At 42.3% G+C, this 25,034-nt stretch overlaps 1 protein-coding gene and 1 pseudogene across 1 annotated transcript in view; one reads left to right on the top strand and one right to left on the bottom strand.

Moving 5' to 3' along the window:
* Positions 1-1,933: 1,933 nt before the first annotated feature.
* LOC139369432 (cryptochrome-2-like) lies at positions 1,934-17,785 on the bottom strand (annotated as a pseudogene).
* A 2,773-nt stretch (positions 17,786-20,558) lies between these two features.
* Positions 20,559-25,034, top strand: part of LOC139369741 (DENN domain-containing protein 2D-like) — a 29,177-nt gene continuing 24,701 nt past the window's right edge. The window contains exon 1 of the mRNA XM_071109001.1: positions 20,559-20,723. The gene's annotated coding sequence lies outside the window, so the exon portion shown is untranslated. The remainder of the gene's footprint in view (positions 20,724-25,034) is intronic.

Below are 25,034 nucleotides of genomic sequence, written 5' to 3'. Positions count from 1 at the left end.
CTGTTGTTGAAAAAACGTATGTGCTATGGCTTTTCAACCTCTGACATATCCTGGATTCAGAGCTATCTATCTATGTAACGATCGTTGTTGAAAGGTGCAGCGACCAAGGTGCAGCGTGGAAGGCATTCATCATGTTTATTAATGTGAACCAGCAACAAAACAATAAAGAGTAACAAAACTAACGTGCAGCTTTGTAGTGCAAAAAGGCTACAATACAAAAACAAGATCCCACACACAACAGGTGGAAAAAGGCTGCCTAAATATGATCCCCAATCAGAGACAACGATAGACAGCTGCCTCTGATTGGTAACCATACTAGGCCAACCTAGAAACGAAAAACTAGAATGCCCACCCTAGTCACACCCTGACCTAACCAAATAGAGAAATGAAAGGCTCTCTACGGTCAAGGCGTGACAATCAAATATAACTCTGAGGGTTTTCTTTAATGGAAGCTTCTCTAATGTCAAACATGTCAAGTGTGGTGTACCGCAGGGCAGCTCACTAGGCCCTCTACTTTTTTCTATTTTTACCAATGAGCTGCCACTGGCATTAAACAAAGCGTGTGTGTCCATGTATGCTGATGATTCAACCATATACACAACAGCAACCACAGCTAAGGAAGTCACTGAAACTCTTAACAAATAGTTGCAGTCTGGTTTCAAATGGGTGGCCAGTAATAAACTGGTCCTGAACATCTCTGAAACTAAGAGCATTGTATTTGGTACAAATTATTCCTTAAGTTCTAGACCTCAGCTGAATCCGGTAATGAATGGTGTGGCTGTTGAACAAGTTGAGGAGACTAAATTACTTGTCATTACCTTAGATTGTAAACTGTCATGGTCAAAACACATTGATTCAATGGTTGTAAAGATGGGGAGAGGTCTAGCCATAATAAAGAGATGCTCTGCTTTTTTGACACCACTCTAGTTTTGTCTAATCTTGATTATTGTCCAGTCATGTGGTCCAGTGCTGCAAGGAAAGACCTAGTTAAGCTGCAACTGGCCCAGAACACCGCTGTACTTTTTGCTCTTAATTTACTCTTAATTGTCTCTCTTGGCTAAGTGTTGAGGAGAGACTGACTGCATCACTTCTTCTTTTTAAGAAACATTAATGTGTTGAAAATCCCAAATAGTTTACATAGTCAACCTACACACAGCTCTGACACACACACTTATCCCACCAGACATGCCACCAGGGGTATTTTCACAGTCCCCAAATCCAGAACAAATTCAAGAAAGTGTACAGTATTATATAGAGCCCTTACTGCATGGAACTTCCTTCAGTCTCATATTGTGTGTATGCATTGATATGTAGGCTACGTGCGCCTTTAATTTAAAAAAAATGTAATTCTGTCCTTGAACTCTTCTTGTCTATTGATGTTCTGTATTATGTCATTCTGTATTATGTTTCATGTTCTGTGTGGACCCCAGGAAGAGTAGCTGCTGCTTTTGCTACAGCTAATGGGGACCCTAATAAAATACCAAATACCAAAATATCATTATTGTAATGTATCACAAACAGGTATACAAAGGTAGAAATATGCAATATCCTTATTTTAATGAGCTCCGTCCCCAAACAAGAGCACGTTTTGTTGGTCCAGACCAGACAAAATCTGAACCAATCATAGAAGTTTGTATTTCACAAGTTTGGACATCACAGTACGAATACATTTTTAAGACAGAAAATGTTTGAAAAATATATGTATTCGTTAATTTCTCAAAAATCTTGACTCGTTGCTTTAATTTGAAACCCAATTTGACATGTTCCTATGAATTTCACCTTGGTGCTCACGGGTCCTTTAAGATGGAAATGCCCAGTACAAGCAGCAGTCTGAAAAGGGGACTAGTAGCTTTAACAGTAGTTATGGTATTTTTTTTTTTTTACAGAAACAGCATCGTACCAATGATGCAGCAAGCCTGCAACAACACTTCCTCTATGGCCATCTAGGGCTCATAGACTTAGAGGGGAAATACTTCCTGAAGACACACAAAGAGAGAGACATGAATCACAAGGCTGAAATATCAATCTGGGGTTTGAGAAAGTGTGTGTGTTTGTGTTTGTGTTCAGGAGCCCTACCTGAGGTATTCTCCGTCTGTGCGTCACCCAAAGAGTACAGGGCAGAAGATACGTGTGGACTAGTGGAAGAAGGCACTGGCAGACAGCCACATCCAGTTCCCTGCATTTAAACTGTAGTCTGCATCCAACAGGTGCCCCTCAAACACCTGACACACAGAGGGCACAGGGAGATGCAGAGAGAAGCACAGTCAGCTGTTGGAGGAGCACACCAACAACTGTAGACACCTTGCAAAGTGACTGATTTTAGAGCCAGCAGCCACGCTGCCCCACTTTTCCTCATTTTTGGTACCTTGATGCCCTCCTCCCTGTTGATCCACAGGTCTCCCCACTCCTCCCTACCCATCCTTCCCTCCCTCCACCTATACCTTGATGTCCTCCTCCCAGCTGATCCACATGTCTCCCACACCTCCATCCCTAGCTTCATACCTCCCTCCCTACCTTCATGCCCTCCTCCCAGCTGATCCACAGGTCTCCTCTGGTCAGAAAGCAGGCCACAGGCCAAGTGGTGGATCCAGCCCTCCTGCCTCAGCTGAGTCATGATGGCGTTGATCCAGGTTAAGCCTGTCTGTTCCTGAGGGAGGGAGACGGGGAAAAGGACAGGGGCGTCATTGACAATCACACATGTTGTCTGAATGTTCATTTATCTGAATTAGTGCAATTGAAATAAATTCAGGTCTTCAAAATCAACATCTAAAACGAATGAATCTATTGATAATGCAGCCACTGGGGTCGATCTACTTCAGAGTGGATTCACACGATTAAAGGGATAGTGCAATATTTACTACCCAGAGTCAAATGAACTCATTGATACCATTTGTATGTCTCCGTGTGTAGTTTGAAGAAAGTTGAAGGTAGTTTCTGGCGCCATTGCTAACTAGCGTTAGCACAATGACTGGAAGTCTATAGGAACAGCTAGCATGCATGGAAAAATTGCCAAACTGTTTCACTGTCCCTTTAAATATGAATTGGTAGCTGTAATAAAGTACCTGGCTCTCAATGTGTCTCTGTAGCAGTAGAGGCTGCTGAGGGGAGGACAGCTCATAATAATGACTGGAACGGAGAGGATAGAATGGCATCTAACCATGTGTTTGATGTATTTGATACCATTCCAACAAATCCACTCTAGCCATTACCATGAGCCCGTTCTCCCCAGTTAAGGTGCCACCAACCTCCTGTGCTCTGTAGCCTCATAAAGGCATGGCTCTCTCCTCCAGGCCACAACACATCTGGCTGCCCTTCACTGCCCAGATCCTCAACAGACAGAGGGAACCCTGTACTAACCTTCACTGTACTCCTCAGCTGCCGGGGAAGGGCACGTCCTGCAAGGGAAACATAATTATAACGTTACCACAATACAATAGGGAAGGACACTTCCTACAATACAAGGGAAACATCCATACAATGTTACCCCAGTACAAATAGAAATAATGTTGGGCAGCCGTGAGTGTTATTGGATCTGTTTCTATTCTGCTCCCTTTTCCTTTTTTCAAACATCTGTCTTTAGCACAGCCTGGAGGACACGACTGCAGTGTCACAATATTTATTTTTGTTTTCCTCCAGCCTATCACGAATGTCTAGTTTATTCCCCCTCTCCCTGGACGACAAACCCTTTCATATTCATGTTCAAGCCCTCTCCGTGTTCCAAAGCTTCATTTCCAGCCACTAACAACAGCCAGTAGGTCTAAACTGGGCTTCGAGTCAGTCTTCAAGGCTCTTATCCCTATTCACTTTCATACTGTACAGAGAACAGTAGCACCTGTTCACATCACAGGAGAAAAGCCTGTATGTCTCCCCAGAACACTGCTCCCAGATCACATCAAACAGCAGCAAAACAGCAGGGAGTAGGGTTTTGCTGTGCTTTTGATGGCCTGACTGGCTCAGATAGTTAATCTGAGTTTGACTGGGTCACAGGGCCTCAAATGTATAGCACACATGCACACATAAAACAAAACACAGAGATCACTGCTTTGAAGCTTGAACAGCTGGCATTTATTGTAGATTAGAGCACCAACAGAACAAACAGAGTGCTCCCACTGAAGCACACACACAAAAGGCACCGGCAGGGTCAATCTCAGGTTATTTCTCAGTCAACTATCTCTTTAGAACATATGGACACACCCATTCCTTCCTTGGCGGGCGAGTTCACCCAACACAAGCAATCTGGTAGCAGAGAGAGGCATCTGTTCCCTCAGTGACTCAATGACGCACACACGGAAATAACAACAGAAGCTGTGCCCAATCAACACTATCTATTAATGCCATAATTAGCATACAATTAGCACAGGAAGAGAGGTTTTAATTCTCTATTATGGCAAATAGTCTTTTTGATTAAATTGTCCTGCTTGGATCAAAATATTGGTTGATTATAGTAGAGGGTGTCTAATTAACTGGCACGCATTCTGTTCGCAGGAGAGGACAGTGGAGAGAAATTAGGCTCTCTGTGTGCTGCTGACTGAAGCTCCCAAAGGGACCAGAAGGTCTCATACCACAATCAGAACAGAAGGAATCCCTGCAGCATATGACCCATAGAAAATAACATTAAACTGTCTGTGTACCCTATCCTTCTTTATCCCATTCCTGTTGGTGCTGAGTGGGGAACATGGAAGGTTTTATGGTGGCAACTGAAAACTGCACTTACTGTGTGACTTCTTAGTACCTGCTCAGAAAATCTCAAGTGCTTCCATGTTGACTACCCGAGATGTATGGCAACCTGTAGAGCCCACATATCTGGCTTGATCTAGGTATACACTCCATAAGCGTGTAATTTTTGACACTAAGTGCTCTACTTTAACAAACCCAACACAATGGTAAATCTTAGCACTGGCGGTAGAGTTATAGGTTTGGGGGGTGTCAAAAATATTTGAGCCATTTTCACAACAGGAATTATGGGTGCAGTAGCTGGTGGTGGCACGAAAGGGCTGGGTTTTGATGAATAAACAAGTTGTGGGTATGCCGAGGCTTATCCCCTTCATTAATAAATCTTCTTAGGGATAGGCCCCTTTTTTCTCCACTTCCTGTCTGAATGACGTGCCCAAAGTAAACTGCCTGTAGATCAGGCCCTGACGCCAGGATATGCATATAATTGGTACCATTGGAAAGAAAACACTTTGCAGTTTGTAGAAATGTTAAAATAATGTAGGAGAATATAACATAATAGATATGGTAGGAGAAAATCCAAAGAAAAACCAACCGGAATTATTTTTTTTGTTGAAAGACCATCCTCTTAGAAATGCAAGAGTAAGGTCATTGCTCCCTGGAGGAAATTCCTATGGCTTCCACAGGGTTTCAGCAGTCTATGTCCAAGGTTTCAGGCTTGTAAATTAAAAAACTATTAAAAAATATCAGTTTTAGTAGTGGGACACATTCTTGTAAATTCGTGTTTGCGTGCGCCATGAAGACATTACGCACCTGCTAAAATCGGTTTCCTATTGAACATACTTCTTTCTGAAAAATAAATAATATAGTTTGATTACATTTTAGGGTATCTGAGGATTAAATAGAAACGTATTCTGACTTTAGGGGTAGATTTTTTGATTCCTTTCTCTGCATGTTGAATGAGTAGATTACTCAAATCGATAGCGCCAACTAAACTGACTTTTTGGGATATAAAGAAGGATTTTATGTAACAAAACAACACTACATGTTATAGCTGGGACCCTTTGGATGACAAATCAGAGGAAGATTTTCAAAAAGTAAGTGAATATTTAATCGTTATTTGTGAATGTATAAAACCTGTGCCGGTGGAAAAATATTTTGATGTGGGGCAACGTCCTTAAACAATCACATGGCATGCTTTCACTGTAATAGCTACTGTAAATCGGACAGCGCAGTTAGATTAACAAGAATTTAAACTTCCAGCCAATGTAAGACACTTATATGTACATAAATGTTTAAAATCCATAACATTTATGATTATTTATTTGAATTGCGCTCCCTCCAGTTTCACCGGAAGTTGTCCCGCTAGTGGGACAACGATCCTTAAAAACGTGCTCCATGGCTAAATATGTGGTTGCTTCAAGTTGTGTATTGACTGTCTTTTATGTATTGCGTTGTCATCAACTCCAATTCGAATGTTAGTCCGTTATAGCCTAGTTCGTTAACAAGCCTGACCCATATTCGCTAAATATTTTTGAACATGTTTGCAGTCCACATTGTTCTAAATGCATGGCTTCAATATGGAAATACATTGTTAAACATAGGCTAGAGTATTCACCTTGAAATAGGGGCTAGGCCTTCTGTAAATAGCAGTCTGGACATGGATATGCAAAACTTACTCAATAAACAAGATTCAATTCAATAGACTATTGCTAAGGCCTAAAAAAAATTATGTCTGTTTTTTAAACTAACAACAATATTTCTCAATAGAATCAAGTCAGAACTTAATCATAACTTGATTGCTCTTCGTCGCGGATAATTTTTCTGTTGCTTCAGGAAATTCAAATGAGCCTCAAGTCTTGAGTCCCTGAAAGAGCAATTCTCTTTCTCTCCATGGAGTCATTGGGATCAGGACTTGCTATCAAAATAATTGTATCTCTCGCTCGCTCGCTCAAACGCTAGGTCTAGGTCCTATTACTGCTACACTAAAATGTGCAAAAATGGATCTGAAATGCAGCCATACACATTAACAACCGTCGTTTTAAAAATACAAGTTAGATATTGGTCTAGTCTACGACATACAAGTGTCAAGTGTATCAAAATTCAATTGTGGCCTAGGTTGGTCTAGTGGTTAGAGTCAGCGTGGGTTTGATTCCGGCCCACACCCTTCTGGCACAATTAACTCAGTCCCCCCCGATTGACTTGATTCCTTTACACATTTAAAATATGGACAGTCTATGGATTTAACCCCCGGTCTTGATAAGAAATGACCATACCAGACACTTTTGTCTAAATAGGAAACAAATAAATGAATAACAGTAAGCTACGCCAACAGCTTATATTCATAAAAAGTGTGGGATAAATTGCCACAGTAGATTTGACGTGGGAAACCAGGAAACACTTTATTTGTATTGTACAGAATGCTTGCCATATAGATAAATCACCCTTATTCTGTTCCAAAGGGACTAAGTTGTTCCGATTACAATACTAACCAGAGGATGAACATATCTTGAAAGACTTTGGTTGCAAGCAGGACTAACGTTAAGGTAACACTGACATCTTTTAGGAAGCGGTAATGAGGTGAACAATAATGGCTGCAATTGAGATCAGCTGTGCGAGTGAATTTAGCACGCACAGTTTAACGATCAGATGTAGATAATCTTGTGCCATTGATGGTTTCAATAGGCGCCTTGCTATTTGATTATATTCCAGTAGGCTACATTCTGTAGGCCATCGTTAGCCTATCCATTGTTACATAACGAAAGGTGTGAAATACGATAATAGACTAGCCTACTGTTTGTGTTTCCCTGGCTGAGTTGATGAGCTGATATGGGCTATCAGTTGATTGACAGATGTAGGCCTAATGTAGTACGATGAACTTTCCTCCAGTGTGGATGCTCGCCCACGTTTTATAGTTAGACTATGTATAATTTGTCAATATAATTATGGGCTTTGGTGTGGATTGAAAGCCTGTATTGTGTGGCGTTAATATTTATAAAGTAATATTTATATTTGTAAAGTTGTCAAGATGTTCATGCACTTGAGCCCATCCAAAGATGATTTTGTTGATCTGTGACACTTTTCTTTGATGTCCAAATTATTAGACCATTCGTTTCACTTCTTGGAAAATTTAAATAAACTCAATGAACTTGTGGGCCTAATGTGGCTTTAGGCTGGTCACTAAATGGCCCAGCACTCACGAGACTCAGAGCCAGGGGGCGCGCTGTTTATACCACCGGGTCACGGCGGTTCACAATGCTCAAGCAAGGACTAAGAATACTATGAATACTGATGACCCAAACCATAGCCCTGACCTTAAGTCCTGAATGCCTCAACTGTTAACCTTCGAGTGGTTTCTGTTTTTACCCTGTAACCACGCGGAATTAATGCATCAAAAATAGACGTTCTTTCATGAGTCAAAGGCCAGTAGGACGGATCTGAACCCATGCCGACTCTGGCATATGTGTGCTGGGTTCAGTGGCTGTAACCGCAAGGTCACACAGGCACTAAGGCAACCAAAGTAATGTAACGTATTGCTTGCCTTCAACACATAATAAAACAATTGATAAAAAAATTAAACAGATTTTCCCTCACGAAAAATACATCTACCCCCTGCAAATATGTCAATGTATTATAATCTAAATAATAATTCACACGAGATACGCATGTAGCCTACATAAGGTACAATGTAGCTACAGTACTGTAATGAATACAATCATCGCTTCCACCTGCCACCTGGCGGCGATTCTAAATATTTCTTCAGATATTAAAATCCTCCTGCTGCAGGATTATTTTCCTATTGCAATGAAAGAGGTCAAATTAAGATCTGACATCTGTAGGCCTAAGGGCTCTTCGGCAGGAAGCATGTATGTTTGTCCTATCATTGAATATAGTTTATTAAATATTATAAACTGTGTGGTTCGGGCCCTAAATGTTGATTGGCTGAAAGCCGTGAAATATCAGATCGTATACCATGGGTATGACAAAACATTCATTTTTACAGATCTAATTATGTCGGTAACCAGTTTAGAATAGCAATAAGGCACCTCGGGGTTTGTGGTATATTGCCAATAAACCATGGCTAAGGGCTGTACCGAAGCACTCGCTGTTGCATCGTGCATAAGAAAAGCCCTTAGCTGTGGTATATCGGCCAAATAGGCCTAGTTATGACAAACATGTAGCCAATCAGATTTTTTTTAAAAATTGGATTTAACATGGAAACATTTGTCAACACACGTGTTCGAGCCATGAACAATTGAACATTTGCCAAACATTATAATAAGAATAGCCTACCATCGCCATAGATAAGGCCTGTTAGTGACTTTGTCACGTGAAAGGTAAACAAAGAAACAGGACAATAGTCTAGGCTACAAGCAGATTCAGCACCACGGACAGCCATCGGTATTCCCCCGACTTGACAGATCCAATAGGTGAAAGTGGAAGATGCAAATTTTTTAACAAAATGATAAAGGAAAAACAATAATCAGTCTATTGTAATAACTTGATGCTCCTAAACAGACTTCCTACAGTCACTGACACCTTTCATTCAATGACTATTCCACTTAAAGGCCGAATGAAGCCCAACTTTTCAAGCTGCATGGACACATAGTTTTTTCTAAAATAATCTCCAATATTAAAAACTGGAATATGTATTTATAAAGCCCTTTTAACATCACCCGATATGTCACGAAGTGCTATAGAGAAACCCAGCTGTAATGGATCTCGTCCTCCTCTTCTGAGGAGGAGTAGCGAGAAGGATCGGAGGACCAATGCGCAGCATGGTAAGTGTCCATAATGTTTAATCAAAACACAACAGAACACTGGAACAAAACAATAAACGTGAATAAACGAAACAGTCCCGTGTGGCAACAAGCACTGACACGGAAGACAAACACCCACAACTCAAAAGTGAAACCATGCTACCTAAGTATGATTCTCAATCAGGGACAACGATTGACAGCTGCCTCTGATTGAGAACCATACTAGGCCAAACACAGAAATACCAAATTATAGAAAAACAAACATAGACAACACACCCAACTCACACCCTGACCATACTAAAACAAAGACATAACTAAGGAACTAAGGTCAGAACGTGACACCAGCCTAAAACTCCAAACAGCAAGCAATGCAGATGTAGGAATAACTCCTTAGAAAGACAGGAACGTAGAGAATAACCAGACTATGAGGGGTGACCAGTCCTCTTCTGGCTGTGCAGGGAAGAAATTATTACAGTACATGGCCAAGATGTTCAAGACGTTCAGAAATGACCAGCAGGGTCAAATAATAATAATAATCACAGTGGTTGTAGAGGGTGCAACAGGTCAGCACCACAGGAGTAAATGTCAGTTGGCTTTTCATAGCCGATCATTCAGAGACAGCAGGTGCGTTAGAGAGAGAGAGTCGAAAACAGCAGGTCCGGGACAAAGGTATCACGTCCGGTGAACAGGTCAGGGTTCCATAGCCGCAGGCAGAACAGTTGAAACTGGAGCAGCAGCACGACCAGGTGGACTGGGGACAGCAAGGAGTCATCAGGCCAGGTAGTCCTGAGGCATGGTCCTCTGAGAGAGAGAAAGAGAGATAAAGAGAGAAAGAGATAGAGAATTAGAGGGAGCATACTTAAATTCACACAGGACACCGAATAAGACATGACAAATACTCCAGATATAACAGACTGACCCTAGCCCCCTGATCCCAGCATAATTACTGGAGGCTGAGACAGGAGGGGTCGGGAGACACTTTGGCCCCGTCTCGACTATACCCCCGGACAGGGCCAACCAGGCAGGATATAACCCAACCCACTTTGTCAAAGCACAGCCACCACACCACTATAGGGATATCTTCAACCACCAACTTACTACCCTGAGACAAGGCCAAGTATAGCCCATGAAGATCTGCCCCACGGCATGAACCCGAGGGGGGCGCCAACCCGGACAGGAAGATCACGTCAGTAACTCAACCCACTCAAGTGACGCACCCCTCCTAGGGACTGCATGGAAGGGCACCAGTAAGCCACTGACTCAGCCCCCGTAGTAGGGTTAGAGGCCGAGAATCCCAGTGGAGAGCGGGGAACTGGCCAGGCAGAGACAACAAGGGCGGTTTGTCACCCTACATGTCGTTTGTTGACTGTTTTGCTGCTCGTGATATTTTAATAAAACATTGGTTATAGGCTACTGATTAGACTACTGTGTGCCTCTGCTGGCAAAATGGAAGCCATAACCAATTGCGTTACTGTCAAGACTGCCAAGATTGGCTCACATTTTTAAGGACACATCTCAAATATTTCCACCCCTCTCACCTCAGCGGAAGCGAGCTGATAAGACAGGTAAATTCCGAACCCTGGCACCAGGGTTGAAAAATAGCTCGCTTTTACAAGTCGAAATTGCCAAAGAGCGCGAGTTTGACATCAGCACCGCCTTAATGGCGGCCTAAAATAGAGGCCTCAATTTGAGCAGAAGTAATAAACTGTACTCACTGGAAGTCCTGAGCTGTGATCTCCCTGGCAGGTTTGTCTGGCTCCCCCAGATTGGACAGGACGTGTAGAAACTTCTTGTATGTCAGAGGTGGTTCCCCTTCCGTTGGCCTTCAATATCCTACAGTGGGGAGAGAGAGGGGAGAGTGAGAGGGGAGAGAGGGATAGAGAGGGGGAGGTATGGAGAGGGGGGAGAGAGAGAGGTCAGAAGACAAGCAAGGAGGGTTTACAGTTGGAGATACAAAGACACACACACACACAAACACACACAGATGACACACAAACACGCACACATACACAGCCAAGAAGAAAAGCAGGCATTGAAGTACTTTGCTTTCAAACACTCACCACTGTGACCCACCTCTTGACATAATAGAGTGTGTGTGCCACGGTGGCATGTATTTTGAGTCCCTGCTCCCTGGCCATGATGCGGTGCTGCTGGTCCAGCTGGGTGTTGTGGGGCTCTATCTCAGTGTCCATGCTGAGCTGGGTGGTGCTCCACTGGGCCACCGGATGCATCACTGTCCCCTGGTAGGGCCCCTGGAGCACATACAGCCTGGTGCCCATGGCCTGGAGGCTATGGTGGAGGTCTTCCAGACACTGCAGGGCCAGGTAGAAGAACACATCAATATGATTTCAAACCAATCTGTGAGTACCGACCACTCATTTTCCAGTTCTGTTGGTACATCTTGTTGCTATTAACGTTTCTAGAGACCAGCTAGTCCCTTTCATAACATATTGAGTTTCTTACAGAAAAAGAAAAGTATGGGCAAAGGACAATTCCAAACAATCAATTCATAGGTTATTACAGTGTAATTACCATGTAACCATATCATTTCTAAAATACCTGATAATGTTTAGCCTGGGTACCAGTCTGTTTTGCCATCTTTCCACTCCTTGCAGTTCCTGTCATGCTAAACATCTTTGGCGTATGACACAGAGTGCAAGGAGTGGAATGTTAGCAAAACAGACTGGTACCCAGGCTAGGTAACTGTATGTGCTACTATAAGCCCTGTATCAGGATACCCAAGTTAGCCCACTGATCTGCAGGAGGAATCTCCAGCGCACGGCCCCAGTGCGCATGTCCAAGAAGAACACGGGGTACACACACACACTGATGACTCCAGGGCCCCCAACCGGGACAGGTTGTCATGGAGACGCAGGCCCTTCTGGAACAGGTGGATGATTCAGTGTTGGCTGATGGTGTTATGGTTGGATCTGATTGGCTTCTTATGCAAACACACAACAGTGTGTGTAGGCTCAGCGACAATCAAGCTCTTGATTAATATTTGTAGGATATCTGTATCTGTAGGAAAAGAGTTCAATACTAGCACTTTATTTCCAAGTTATCCGAATAAAAAGCCATGTGCATCAGAATAGATAAGGAAGTGCCCCCAAAAAGGTAGGAGACCAACAGGACTTTAGAGGTTAGAGTGGCAAAGAAAAGATGCTGTATCATAAAAGAATAAAGGGAACATTTTTGGCAGATCAAAGAGATGGGACATGACAATGACTAGTGCTCCAGAAAGTGTATAATTTCTTAATCTATGCTGCCTTCAGAACGTATTCACACCCCTTTACCTTTTCCACATTTTGTTGTGTTACGAAGTTGGATTGAAATGTATTTCATTGTGTTTTTTGTCAACCATCTGCACAAAATACTCTGTAATGTCAAAGTGGATGAAAAATGATAACATTAGTTTAAAAAAAAGATACAAATGATATATACACTACAGTTCAAAAGTTTGGGGTCACTTAGAAATGTCCGTTTTTGTCCATTAAAATAACATCAAATTGATAATTAATACAGTGTAGACATTATTAATGTTGTAAATGACTATTGGAGCTGGAAACGGCTGATTCTTTATGGAATATCTACATAGGCGTACATGGGCCCATTATCAGCAACCATCACTCCTGTGTTCCAATGGCACGTTGTGTTAACTAATTCAGGTTTATCATTTTAAAAGGCTAATTAATATTTAGAAAACTATTTTTCAATTATGTTAGCACAGCTGAAAACTTTTGTGCTGATTAAAAGAAGCTATAAAACTGGCCTTCTTTAAACTTTAAATGCATCAGCATTTGTGGGTTCGATTACAGGTTCAAAATGGCCAGAATCAAAGATCTTTCTTCTCAACCTCGTCAGTCTATTCTTGTTTTGAGAAATTAAGGCTATTCCATGCAAGAAATTGCCAAGAAACTGAAGATCTCATGTACTACTTCCTTCACAGAACAATGCAAACTGGCTCTAACCAGAATAGAAAGAGGAGTGGGAGGCCCCGGTGCACAACTGAGCAAGAGGACAAGTACATTAGAGTGTCTAGCTTGAGAAACAAACGCCTCACAAGTTCTCAACTGGCAGCTTCATTAAATAGTACTGTCACGTTCTGACCTTAGTTCCTTTGTTTTTGTCTTTGTTTTAGTATGGTCAGGGCGTGAGTTGGAGTGGGCAGTCTATGTTTGTTTTTCTATGTTGGTTTTTGAGTTCGTACTAGTATGGTTCTCAATCAGAGGCAGCTGTCAATTGTTGTCCCTGATTAAGAATCATACTTACGTAGGTAGCCTGGGTTTCACTTTTGGTTCGTGAGTGTTTGGGCCACACGGTACTGTTTCGGTTTTGTATATTCACGTTGTCATTTATTGTTTAGTGTTCTGAGTTTTAATTAAACATCATCATGAACGCTTACGACGCTGCGCTCTGGTCCGATCGTTACTCCTCCTCAGACGAAGAGGAGGAAATCCCTTACAAGTACCCGCAAAATACCAGTCTCAACATCAACAGTAAAGAAGCGACTACGGGATGCAAAGAAAAAGCCATATCTCAGACTGGCCAATAAAAAGAAAAGATTAAGATGGGCCAAAGAACACAGACACTGGACAGAGGAACTCTGCCTAGAAGGCCGGCATCCCGGAGTCACCTCTTCACTGTTGACGTTGAGACTGATGTTTTGCGGGTACTATTTAATAAAGCTGCCAAAATGTAGAAAAAGTCAGCGGGTCTGAAAACTTTCGGAATGCATTGTTTACCCATTTTTTTTTGTTGTGTGTGCCTGTTTTGCATGTTATTTTGGATTAATATGTGTCACATCAGTATGCAAACAACGGGTCTCTTTTGCTCTTTCTTGAGTAAGGCAGCTCCAAAATGCAAGTGTTTCAGCCTAGCTCAGTGCTTTCTGTGGTGGAGGGGCAGCCCGCGGAAAATACAGAGCGTAGGTGTTGGCAATCTTCTATAGTTGCACCGTGATTGGCTCAGTGCTCTGTTACTCACAGGGACACAACGTCAATGTAAATTCTACATGGTGAGCTAGAACTTTGGAACCCCTTCGGGTGCTGCCATAGATTTACATTAGAAGTGCCCATCCAAGAAGGCTCAAGGTCATTGGCCACAGATCAAATCAAGTCAAATCACGTTATATCTACAGTAGCTTTGATTGGACTGATCATGTCAACATCATACCTTCAAAATCTTAGCTAGCAAGCTAGACAAGCAGTCATCATCATGAGTCACGTCGACAATCTACTGGAAAATCCTTTTCAATCCTTGTCAAATAAAGAGAAATAATAGATAAAACGTTTCGGTGTTCATAAACATTGGACATAAACATTACACAAGTTGGAAATCGCAAATTCAAAAAGTGGTTTGGGAGCGCTGCAAATCAATCACTATTTTGCTTCCCCTACCTGCTATTCGGTGGAGAGGGTGTGTGGTCCAGGTCTGGGTTTAAGAGTATTTTTTCCAAGCATAAAAGGATAAACATTCACATTCATAACCATGGGCCAGAAAAGGTTGAATACATTGGTCGTGTTCAATACAACTGGAAACTCAGCACTGGGAAATGTCATACTTCAGTGAGTTCAATATACAGTGCCTTGCGAAAGTATTCGGCCCCCTTGAACTTTGCGACCTTTTGCCACATTTCAGGCTTCAAACATAAAGATATAAAACTGTATTTTTTTTGTGAAGAATCAACAACAAGTGGGACACAATCATGAAGTGGAACGACATTTATTGGATATTTCAAACTTTTTTAACAAATCAAAAACTGAAAAATTGGGCGTGCAAAATTATTCAGCCCCCTTAAGTTAATACTTTGTAGCGCCACCTTTTGCTGCGATTACAGCTGTAAGTCGCTTGGGGTATGTCTCTATCAGTTTTGCACATCGAGAGACTGACATTTTTTCCCATTCCTCCTTGCAAAACAGCTCGAGCTCAGTGAGGTTGGATGGAGAGCATTTGTGAACAGCAGTTTTCAGTTCTTTCCACAGATTCTCGATTGGATTCAGGTCTGGACTTTGACTTGGCCATTCTAACACCTGGATATGTTTATTTTTGAACCATTCCATTGTAGATTTTGCTTTATGTTTTGGATCATTGTCTTGTTGGAAGACAAATCTCCATCCCAGTCTCAGGTCTTTTGCAGACTCCATCAGGTTTTCTTCCAGAATGGTCCTGTATTTGGCTCCATCCATCTTCCCATCAATTTTAACCATCTTCCCTGTCCCGGCTGAAGAAAAGCAGGCCCAAACCATGATGCTGCCACCACCATGTTTGACAGTGGGGATGGTGTGTTCAGCTGTGTTGCTTTTACGCCAAACATAACGTTTTGCATTGTTGCCAAAAAGTTCAATTTTGGTTTCATCTGACCAGAGCACCTTCTTCCACATGTTTGGTGTGTCTCCCAGGTGGCTTGTGGCAAACTTTAAACAACACTTTTTATGGATATCTTTAAGAAATGGCTTTCTTCTTGCCACTCTTCCATAAAGGCCAGATTTGTGCAATATACGACTGATTGTTGTCCTATGGACAGAGTCTCCCACCTCAGCTGTAGATCTCTGCAGTTCATCCAGAGTGATCATGGGCCTCTTGGCTGCATCTCTGATCAGTCTTCTCCTTGTATGAGCTGAAAGTTTAGAGGGACGGCCAGGTCTTGGTAGATTTGCAGTGGTCTGATACTCCTTCCATTTCAATATTATTGCTTGCACAGTGCTCCTTGGGATGTTTAAAGCTTGGGAAATATTTTTGTATCCAAATCCGGCTTTAAACTTCTTCACAACAGTATCTCGGACCTGCCTGGTGTCTTCCTTGTTCTTCATGATGCTCTCTGCGCTTTTAACGGACCTCTGAGACTATCACAGTGCAGGTGCATTTATACGGAGACTTGATTACACACAGGTGGATTGTATTTATCATCATTAGTCATTTAGGTCAACATTGGATCATTCAGAGATCCTCACTGAACTTCTGGAGAGAGTTTGCTGCACTGAAAGTAAAGGGGCTGAATAATTTTGCACGCCCAATTTTTCAGTTTTTGATTTGTTAAAAAAGTTTGAAATATCCAATAAATGTCGTTCCACTTCATGATTGTGTCCCACTTGTTGTTGATTCTTCACAAAAAAATACAGTTTTATATCTTTATGTTTGAAGCCTGAAATGTGGCAAAAGGTCGTAAAGTTCAAGGGGGCCGAATACTTTCGCAAGGCACTGTAGCTGGGAACTCACTGGGGATATAAGTTTTGAACAAACATCCAACTTGGAAATCAAAGGCGGGAACTTGGGCCTCTTTCTAGATCTCCGACCTGAAGATCACTGATTTGACCATGTTTATTTCCGAGTTCCCAGTTGTCTTAAAAGCACAATAAATCCAGAGAATGCCAGACTTTGATGACAAAGTTTCACGACAAAATTTGACCACAATAAAGACCGCCGCGCCACCTTCCTGTTCAAGTGAGCACAGCACAACGGTCAGTCCAAAAAATGTATTGTATGCTGCTGCATTAAATATGTAATATGCCAGGGAGTTATGTATACTGTGGCTAAGAAAGTAATACTAAGTGCATGTTGTGTAGAAAGCGGTTAGTAGCCCATGAGCCTCACCCTAATTATTTGGTCCCTTTTCCCCTGATACTTAGGTTACTGTTCTGACATGGTGGTGCACATATCAAATCAAATCAATTTGATTTGTCACATGCTCTGAATACAACAGGTGTTGACTTTACCGTGAAATGCTTACATGGAATCCCTTAACCAACAATGCAGTTCAAGAAAGAGTTAAGAAAATATTTACTAAATAAACTAAAGTAAAAATAGTCAAATAAAAATTAACACAATAAAAATAACAATAACGAGGATATATACAGGGGGCACCAGTACCGAGTCAATGTGCGGGGGTACAGGTTAGTCAAGTTATTTTGTACATGTAGGTAGGGGTAAAGTGACTATGCATAGATAATAAACAGAGAGTAGCAGCAGCGTAAAAACAAAGGGAGGGGTAGCGTGTCAATGTAAATAGTCCGGGTGGCCATTTGATTAATTGTTCAGCTGTCTTATGGCTTGGGGGTAGAAGCTGTTAAGGAGCATTTTGGTCCTAGACTTGGCGCTCCGGTATCATTTGCAGTGTGGTAGCAGAGAGAACAATCTATGACTTGACTGACTGGATTCTTTGACTATTTTTTGGGCCTTCGTCTGACACCGCCTAGTATACAGGTCCTGGATGATAGGAAGCGTGGCCCCAGTGACGTACTGGGCCGTACGACCTTATGGTCAGATGCCGAGCACTTGCCATACCAGGTGGTGATGCAACCGGTCAGGATGCTCTCGATAGTGCTGTTGTAGAACTTTTTGAGGCTCTGGGGACCCATCCCAAATCTTTTCAGTCTCCTGAGGGGGAAAAGGTGTCGTCGTGCCCTCTTAATGGGGCGGCAGGGTAGCCTAGTGGTTAGAGCGTTGGACTAGTAAGCGGAAGGTTGCAAGTTTAAACCCCCGAGCTGACAAAGTACAAATCTGTCATTCTGCCCCTGAACAGGCAGCTAAACCCACTGTTTCTAGGCTGTCATTGAAAATAAGAATTTGTACTTAACTGACTTGCCTAGTTAAATAAATAATAAATAAAATAAATTGTGTGTTTGGACCATAATAGCTTATTGGTGATGTGGACACCAAGGAACTTGAAATTCTTGACCCGCTCCACTACAGCCCTGTTGATGTTAATTAATGGGGACCTGTTCGGCCCACCTTTTCCTGTAGTCCATGATCAGCTCCTTTGTCTTGCTCACATTGAGGGAGAGGTTGTTGTCCTGGCACCACACTGCCAGATCTCTGACCTCTTCCTTATAGGCTGTTTCATCGTTGTCGATGACACTGTCGTGTCGTCAGCAAACTTAATGATGATGTTGCAGTCATGTTTGGCCACGCAGTCGTGGGTGAACAGGGTGTTGAGGATCAGTGTGGCAGATGTGCTACGATGGTCTGCTTGAAACATGTAGGTATTACAGACTCAGCCAGCGGTTGAAAATGTCAGTGAAGACACTTTCCAGTTGGTCCGCGCATACTTTGAGTACACGTCCTGGTAATCTATCTGGCCCTGCGTCTTTGTGAATGTTGACCTGTTAAAAGGTCTTGCTCACATCGGCTACCGAAAGCGTGATCACACAGTCCTCTGGAATGGCTGGTGCTCTCATGCATGCTTCAGTGTTGCTTGCCTCGAAGCGAGCATAAAAGGCATTTAGCTCGTCTGGTAGGCAAGCGTCACTGGGCAGCTTGAGCCTGGGTTTCCCTTTGTAGTCTGTAATAGTTTCGAGCCCTGCCACACCCGACGAGCGTCAGAGCCGGTGTCGTAGGATTCAATCTTAGTCCTGTATTGACGCTTGCCTGTTTGATGGTTTGTTTGAGGGCGTAGCGGGATTTCTTATATGCGTCCAGATTAGTGTCCCGCTCCTTGAAAGCGGCAGCTCTAGCCTTTAGCTCGGTGCAGATGTTCCCTGTAATACATGGCTTCTGGTTGGGATATGTACGTACGGTCACTGTGGGGATGACGTCGTCGATGCACTTATTGATGAAGCCGGTAACTGAGGTGGTATACTCCTCAATGCCATTGGATGAATCCTGGAACATATTCCCGTCTGTGCTATCAAAACAGTCCTGTAGCGTAGCATCTGCGTCATCTGACTACCTCCGTATTGAGTGTGTCACTGGTACTCCCTGCTTTAGTATTTGCTTGTAAGCAGGAATCAGGAGGATATAATTATGGTCAGATTTGCCAAATTGAGGGTGAGGGAGAGCTTTGTATGCATCTTTGTTTGTGGAGTAAAGGTGGTCGAGAGTTTTTACCCCTCTGGTAGAAATTAGGTAAAAAGGATTTAAGTTTGCCTGCATTAAAGTCTCCGGCCACTAGGAGCGCCGCTTCTGGATGAGCATTTTCTTGTTTGCTTATGGCCTTATACAACTTGTTGAGTGCGGTCTTAGTGCCAGCATCGGTTTGTGGTAGTAAATAGATGGCTACAAATAATTTAAACGAGAACTCTCTTGGTCGATAGTGTCGTCTACAGCTTATCATGAGGCACTCTACCTCAGGCGAGCAATACCATTGTTTAATATTAGAAATCACACACCAGCTATTATTTACAAATAGACACACACCCCCGCCCACCGACTTACCAGACATAGCTTCTCTGTCCTGCCGATGCATGGAATACTCAGCCAGCTCTATAGTATCCGTGGCATCGTTCAGCCACAACTCAGTGAAACATAAGATATTACAGTTTTTAATGTCCTGTTGGTAGGATATTCATAATCGTAGATCCTCCATTTTATTTTCCAGTGATTGCACATTGGCCAATAGTACAGATGGCAGTGGAAGATGTATTCAAGAGTAACAAGTACCTTTGGTTGTCAGGGAAAATGTATGGAGTAAAAAGTACAGTATTTTATTTAGAATGTAGTGAAGTACAAGTAAAAGTTGTAAAAAATATAAATGGTAAAGTAAAGTACTTTACACCACTGATTTGTGTAATTGGACAGGCTCACAGTAACCCGCATTCCTATCATATATCCTCATATTTTCCACCAGGGGGAACAATTGCTCTAAAAAGTCTCAAGATGACCCTATTCGCCCTTGCTGCTATGATATTAATTTACAGTCTTTGACCCATTAGCATGACTAGAAAATTATGATTGGAGGGAGACCTGAACACACAAAAAAGTCAGCCAGGAACATGAGAAACATAGCCTAGGCTACTTGTTGACTGTTGTATGCATGTCAGGTAATATGAGAACATACATGAGAAATCAGTCATGGCACCAAGATCAATATTAGGTCCATACCTTCTCATCATATTCAAAGACTGCAAGAGGGGATGGCAAGTATAAGACAATAGGCTTCCAGGAGCAAAGGAAAAGAGCGTGTCAGTCCCCTCCCCTTTGGCCACGCACCTGACGTAAGTGATGGTGTCTGTAAAATGTATTTTTATTGTCGCCTAGATAACCTGTACTTGGTTCTGTTTTTTCAATAAATATACCTAACAGGCAACTCACGCGACTCCGGCAACCAAAGTAACTAATCTAGTTTCTTCCACCAGTGTCCCTCCGGTTCACCCGCAGAATGCGGCACATCTTCCACTGAGGTGGAATGGAAACGGTTCCAGGAAATCGATTACTTGTGCCACCCGCTCTTTTCCAGTTGGCAACTGAACGACGGGCTGCGAGGTTGCTTGTGAGTTTGGTTTGGAAGAAGACCTACATTGAAGAGCAACTAAAATGTTTAGGGGAGTTTAGGTTACTTATTGAAAGATTCTGCGAATAGTGAGTATTTGCTATTGATATACTCTTGTTTCCGTTTTTCTTGCTGTAATTGTTGTATACTTAAGGTTTCTTCTTTTTTTTATTTCCCGATGAATTCCAGAAGGCTAAGAGCATTCTTAAACACAGATAGGCTACACTTTTTCACATCAGTTTATATGGATTATCCATTTCAGTACAAATTATTAGTTATAATGGTCTATAAAGCCCCACAGTTGATGTGTCACAATACCCATAAAACGGGGAATAGTTCCAATCGTTTTTCCAACATCCATTTTCCCATAGGGAATTTGTTTTGTGTAGGCTTAACCTGGCGTGACGTTTTGATAACCATTTAACTCTCTCCTGTAAAGGTGACATCAATTTATTCACCTCTATTCATGCTTCAATTCGAAAATGTAGTTTTTATGGGTATTAGGACTCATACTGTGGTACTCCATAGGCCTATATTTTCTGTATTCAGCAATACTCCAACTGTTGGCGTATGGGCTAGTCTTGTTGCAATACTGCCAAAATCACTTCGTTGTTATGCCTGGAGGTCTGGATAATGTTGTATTGCAAAAAACGTTTAAATGGTCCTCTGTCTACCAGCTGCAAGATTTGATTGGATGGTACATTTCAAAAACTTTCCCCCCACACGCCTGTTGCAGGGGATGGTATGTGTTCTGTTAGTCACTGTATTCGGACCAGGTAGGACACATTTTGTAGGAAGTTGTTCTGTATGCTAGCTAGTTTTCAAAATGGAAGAAAGTATGGACAAACATTTTAATGGTGTTTTGCCAACTAGCTAGCATACATACTGGCGCCGTCATCTTTACGTCGTCTGTCATTTACGCCATCTGGCGGCAGCAGGGGAACATCTGGGCTATTCCATGGTAACGAAAATGGGCCGAAACTCAGATTTTTTCACTGAAAAAAAGTGTGCCAAAGAAAACATTGATTTCAAAGTTTAACACACAACTCCATGCAGAAGGACTACTTTTAACAATTGACACAGACATTTACAAAAAACACATTTACTGGAAGAACTGTGCAGATGCATGTTTGGTAACAGAATTTCGGTAAAATCTCCCTCCGTTTTTGAAGCAATGCTTTCCCAAGAAGTCTGTTAAATATCTGCTCTGAATTAAGATTCAAAGATGTCTGCCGAAAGAATGGGGTGTCAGCTATGACATGACATCTTGAGTTTGAAAACATCTCCTTTTTGTTATTGAACTAGAGTGAAGTAGATTTACACCCTGTAACAGAATTGCGGTAATGGAATTTCATCATGGATCCCTGAACTGTGCTACATAGAAATGCATAATTATGTATATGAATGTCATTCTCTTCATGGGGATGTATCCTAAATAGGTACACAACTGTAGAAATATGCAATATCCTCCTTTGCATATGTGGGTATTATTCTACACACTGGCTATGATTTTAATGAGCTCTGCCTCCAAACAAGACCAAATTTCTTTGGACCGGACCAACTCTGAAACAATCATAAATGTTTTATGTTTCACAAGTTTGGACATTACAGTAAAGTAGTTCAGTAGAGTACAGTACATTATAGTGTGCTCAACTCAGTGTGCTCTACTATGTACTGTAATGAACTCTATTTTACTGTACAGGACTGTACTGAGCTTTTAAACAAATTTACTGTATTGTACTGTACTCTCCAAACTTGTGAAAAATAGGAGTCTGATTGGATTAGATTAGATCAGGACGTTTAAATTAAAGCTTGTCCGGACTGTTCCAAAAAAACGTCTGTGGACGTTGAAATCCAGGCCAGGGCGGACTGACCTAATTTGAACTACTTTTCAACGTCCATGGACGTCCGGTGTCGGTTGGTTTCTCACTGGGTAAGGATGCTGGTTACAGTAAATGGAGGGCCCAATGGTAGGTGTCAGTAAGAGCTGGGAGAGGTGACATTACCTGGAAAGGGAGTGGTTGTCCAGACTGTTTTCACACTTCCTTTGACCACCAGACGACAGAAAGGGAAACATACAGTGTCTTTGGAAAGTACTCAGACCGCTTGACTTTTTCCACATTTTTGTTACGTTACATCCTTATTCTAACTGTTTTTTTCCCTCATCAATCTACACACAATAGCCAATAATGACAAAGCTTAAACAGGTTTTTAGACATTTTTGCAGATTTTATTAAAAAAAATACTGATCCCATTTTACGTAAGTATTCAGACCCTTTATTCAGTACTTTGTTGAAGCACTTTGGCAGCGATCACAGCCTTGAGTCTTTGGTATGACGCTACAAGCTTGGTACACCTGTATTTGGGGAGTTTGTCCCATTCTTGTGATTGGTGGGGTGCTGCAGAGACTGTTGTCCTTCTGGAAGGTTCTCCTATCTCCACAGATGAACTCTGGAGCTCTGTCAGAGTGACCATTGGGTTCTTAGTCCCTGACCAAGGCCCTTCTCACCCGATTGCTCAGTTTGGTCGGGCGGCCAGCTCTAGGAAGAGTCTCGGTGGTTCCAAACTTCTTCCATTTAAGAATGATGGAGACCACTGTGTTCTTGAGGACCTTCAATGCTGCAGAAATGTTTTGGTACCCTTCCCCAGATATGTGCCTCAACACAATCTTGTCTCGGAGCTCTACGGACAATTCCTTCGACCTCATGGTTTGGTTTTTGCTCTGACATGCACTGTCAACTGTGGGACCGTATATAGACAGGTGTGTGCCTTCCCAAATCATGTTCAATCAATTTAATCTATATATTTGCGCCCATCTCAGTGAACTAATCCAATGCTGAGGCCTAGACTAAAAGTCAATTTATGCTTGATTTGAAAATGTGGTTGGAGGCTCCATATGGAGGGTGTGACGCAATTGCGGGGCTCCAGAGGCATGCAGTCCAAATCGAGCTCTGTACAGCATCGCCATACGCTTCCCAAATATTGTAACAATGCGGAGGGCTCTACATAGCTCCTCATTGACATGATTGGTTGACGGTAGGTGGAGGCGGTACATCCTGTAGAAAACACACACTCACTTCCTTGACAACAGCTCTGCACTGCTCCGTGAAGCACAATAAGTATGAATGCCCTGACTACTGCTAAGGCCATATCACCGTAAATGCTGCATGGCCAATGCAGATGTAGGATTGACCAAGCGTCCAGATGCACAATGCACTTCTCTTTCCAGAATACGCTTTTCCCGACAATTTGTTGACTTTCATTGTTTCATGACTTCATTGTGTGAATTGTTGGTGTTTTGATTGTTAGTGTAAGAATATGGCGAAGATAAATACACAACGCAGAGACAGAGGATGAGAGGTCAAAAGGTCAAAAGGATGAGAAGTCAATAGTGTAATAATGATTAAGGGAAAGTGTTTTTTCTGTAATAGGGAATTATTGATCAATGGTTCAGAGAAATGGAAGGAATAGGTCTTCTGAAATAGGATACTTGTTATTTGGCCATTGGCTAGTTTTATTGCAAGGAATTCTAATTGGTTAACCACAGGCTAGGGCTGGGTTATAAAACTACATGCTGTCCCTTTGTTCGGGGGAGAGAATCACTGGAGAGATCCGCTGGAGAGCATCACGGAGGACAGGGGAGAATGACCATCTACCTCCCCGTATGATTTGTCTTCTTTGAATAAACCTTTTTTTCCTCCCCCTGATTTGCTTTGGAGTTTGTGTTATTGAAGCAGTTTTACGGGCGCCCAACCAATTGTGCTATTATGTGTTTTTTTTGCGTTATTTGTAACTTATTTTGTACATAATGTTTCTGCAACCGTATCTTACTGCAGAAAAGAGCTTCTGGATGTCAGGACAGCAATCACTCACCTCGGATTAGACAACGATTTTTACTTCAATAAGCAGGACGCACAGGACATTCTCCAAACACCCGACAAGGCCAACATCCCAGTTATTTGCAGGAGGAAGAGACGCTGGCACAGAGGACACTGAGCGGGATGCCTCGTTAGGATCCGCCGACGGCGAGTGGGAAAGCTGCCGTTACCGTCAATATTACTCGCTAACGTGCAATCATTTGACAATAAATTACGATCACGAATATCCTACCAACGGGACATCAAAAACTGTAATATCATATGTTTCACTGAATCGTGGCTGAATGACGACATGGATATTCAGCTAGCGGGATATACGCTGCACCGGCAAGATAGAACAGCACACTCCAAGACGAGGGGTGGGGGGGTGCATAATTGTAAACAACAGCTGGTGCATGAAAATCTAAGGAAGTCTCTAGATTTTGCTCGCCTGAAGTAGAGTATACTGTGATAAACTGCAGACCACACTACTTGCCTAGAGAGTTTTCTAGTCTCTAGTGGCCGGAGACTTTAATGCAGGGA

Source organism: Oncorhynchus clarkii, chromosome 17, assembly GCF_045791955.1.
Source record: "Oncorhynchus clarkii lewisi isolate Uvic-CL-2024 chromosome 17, UVic_Ocla_1.0, whole genome shotgun sequence".
Classification (NCBI taxonomy): Eukaryota; Metazoa; Chordata; class Actinopteri; order Salmoniformes; family Salmonidae; genus Oncorhynchus; species Oncorhynchus clarkii.
The sequence above is the reverse complement of the archived record's forward strand: the minus strand, read 5'-3'. Positions and strand labels throughout refer to the sequence as shown.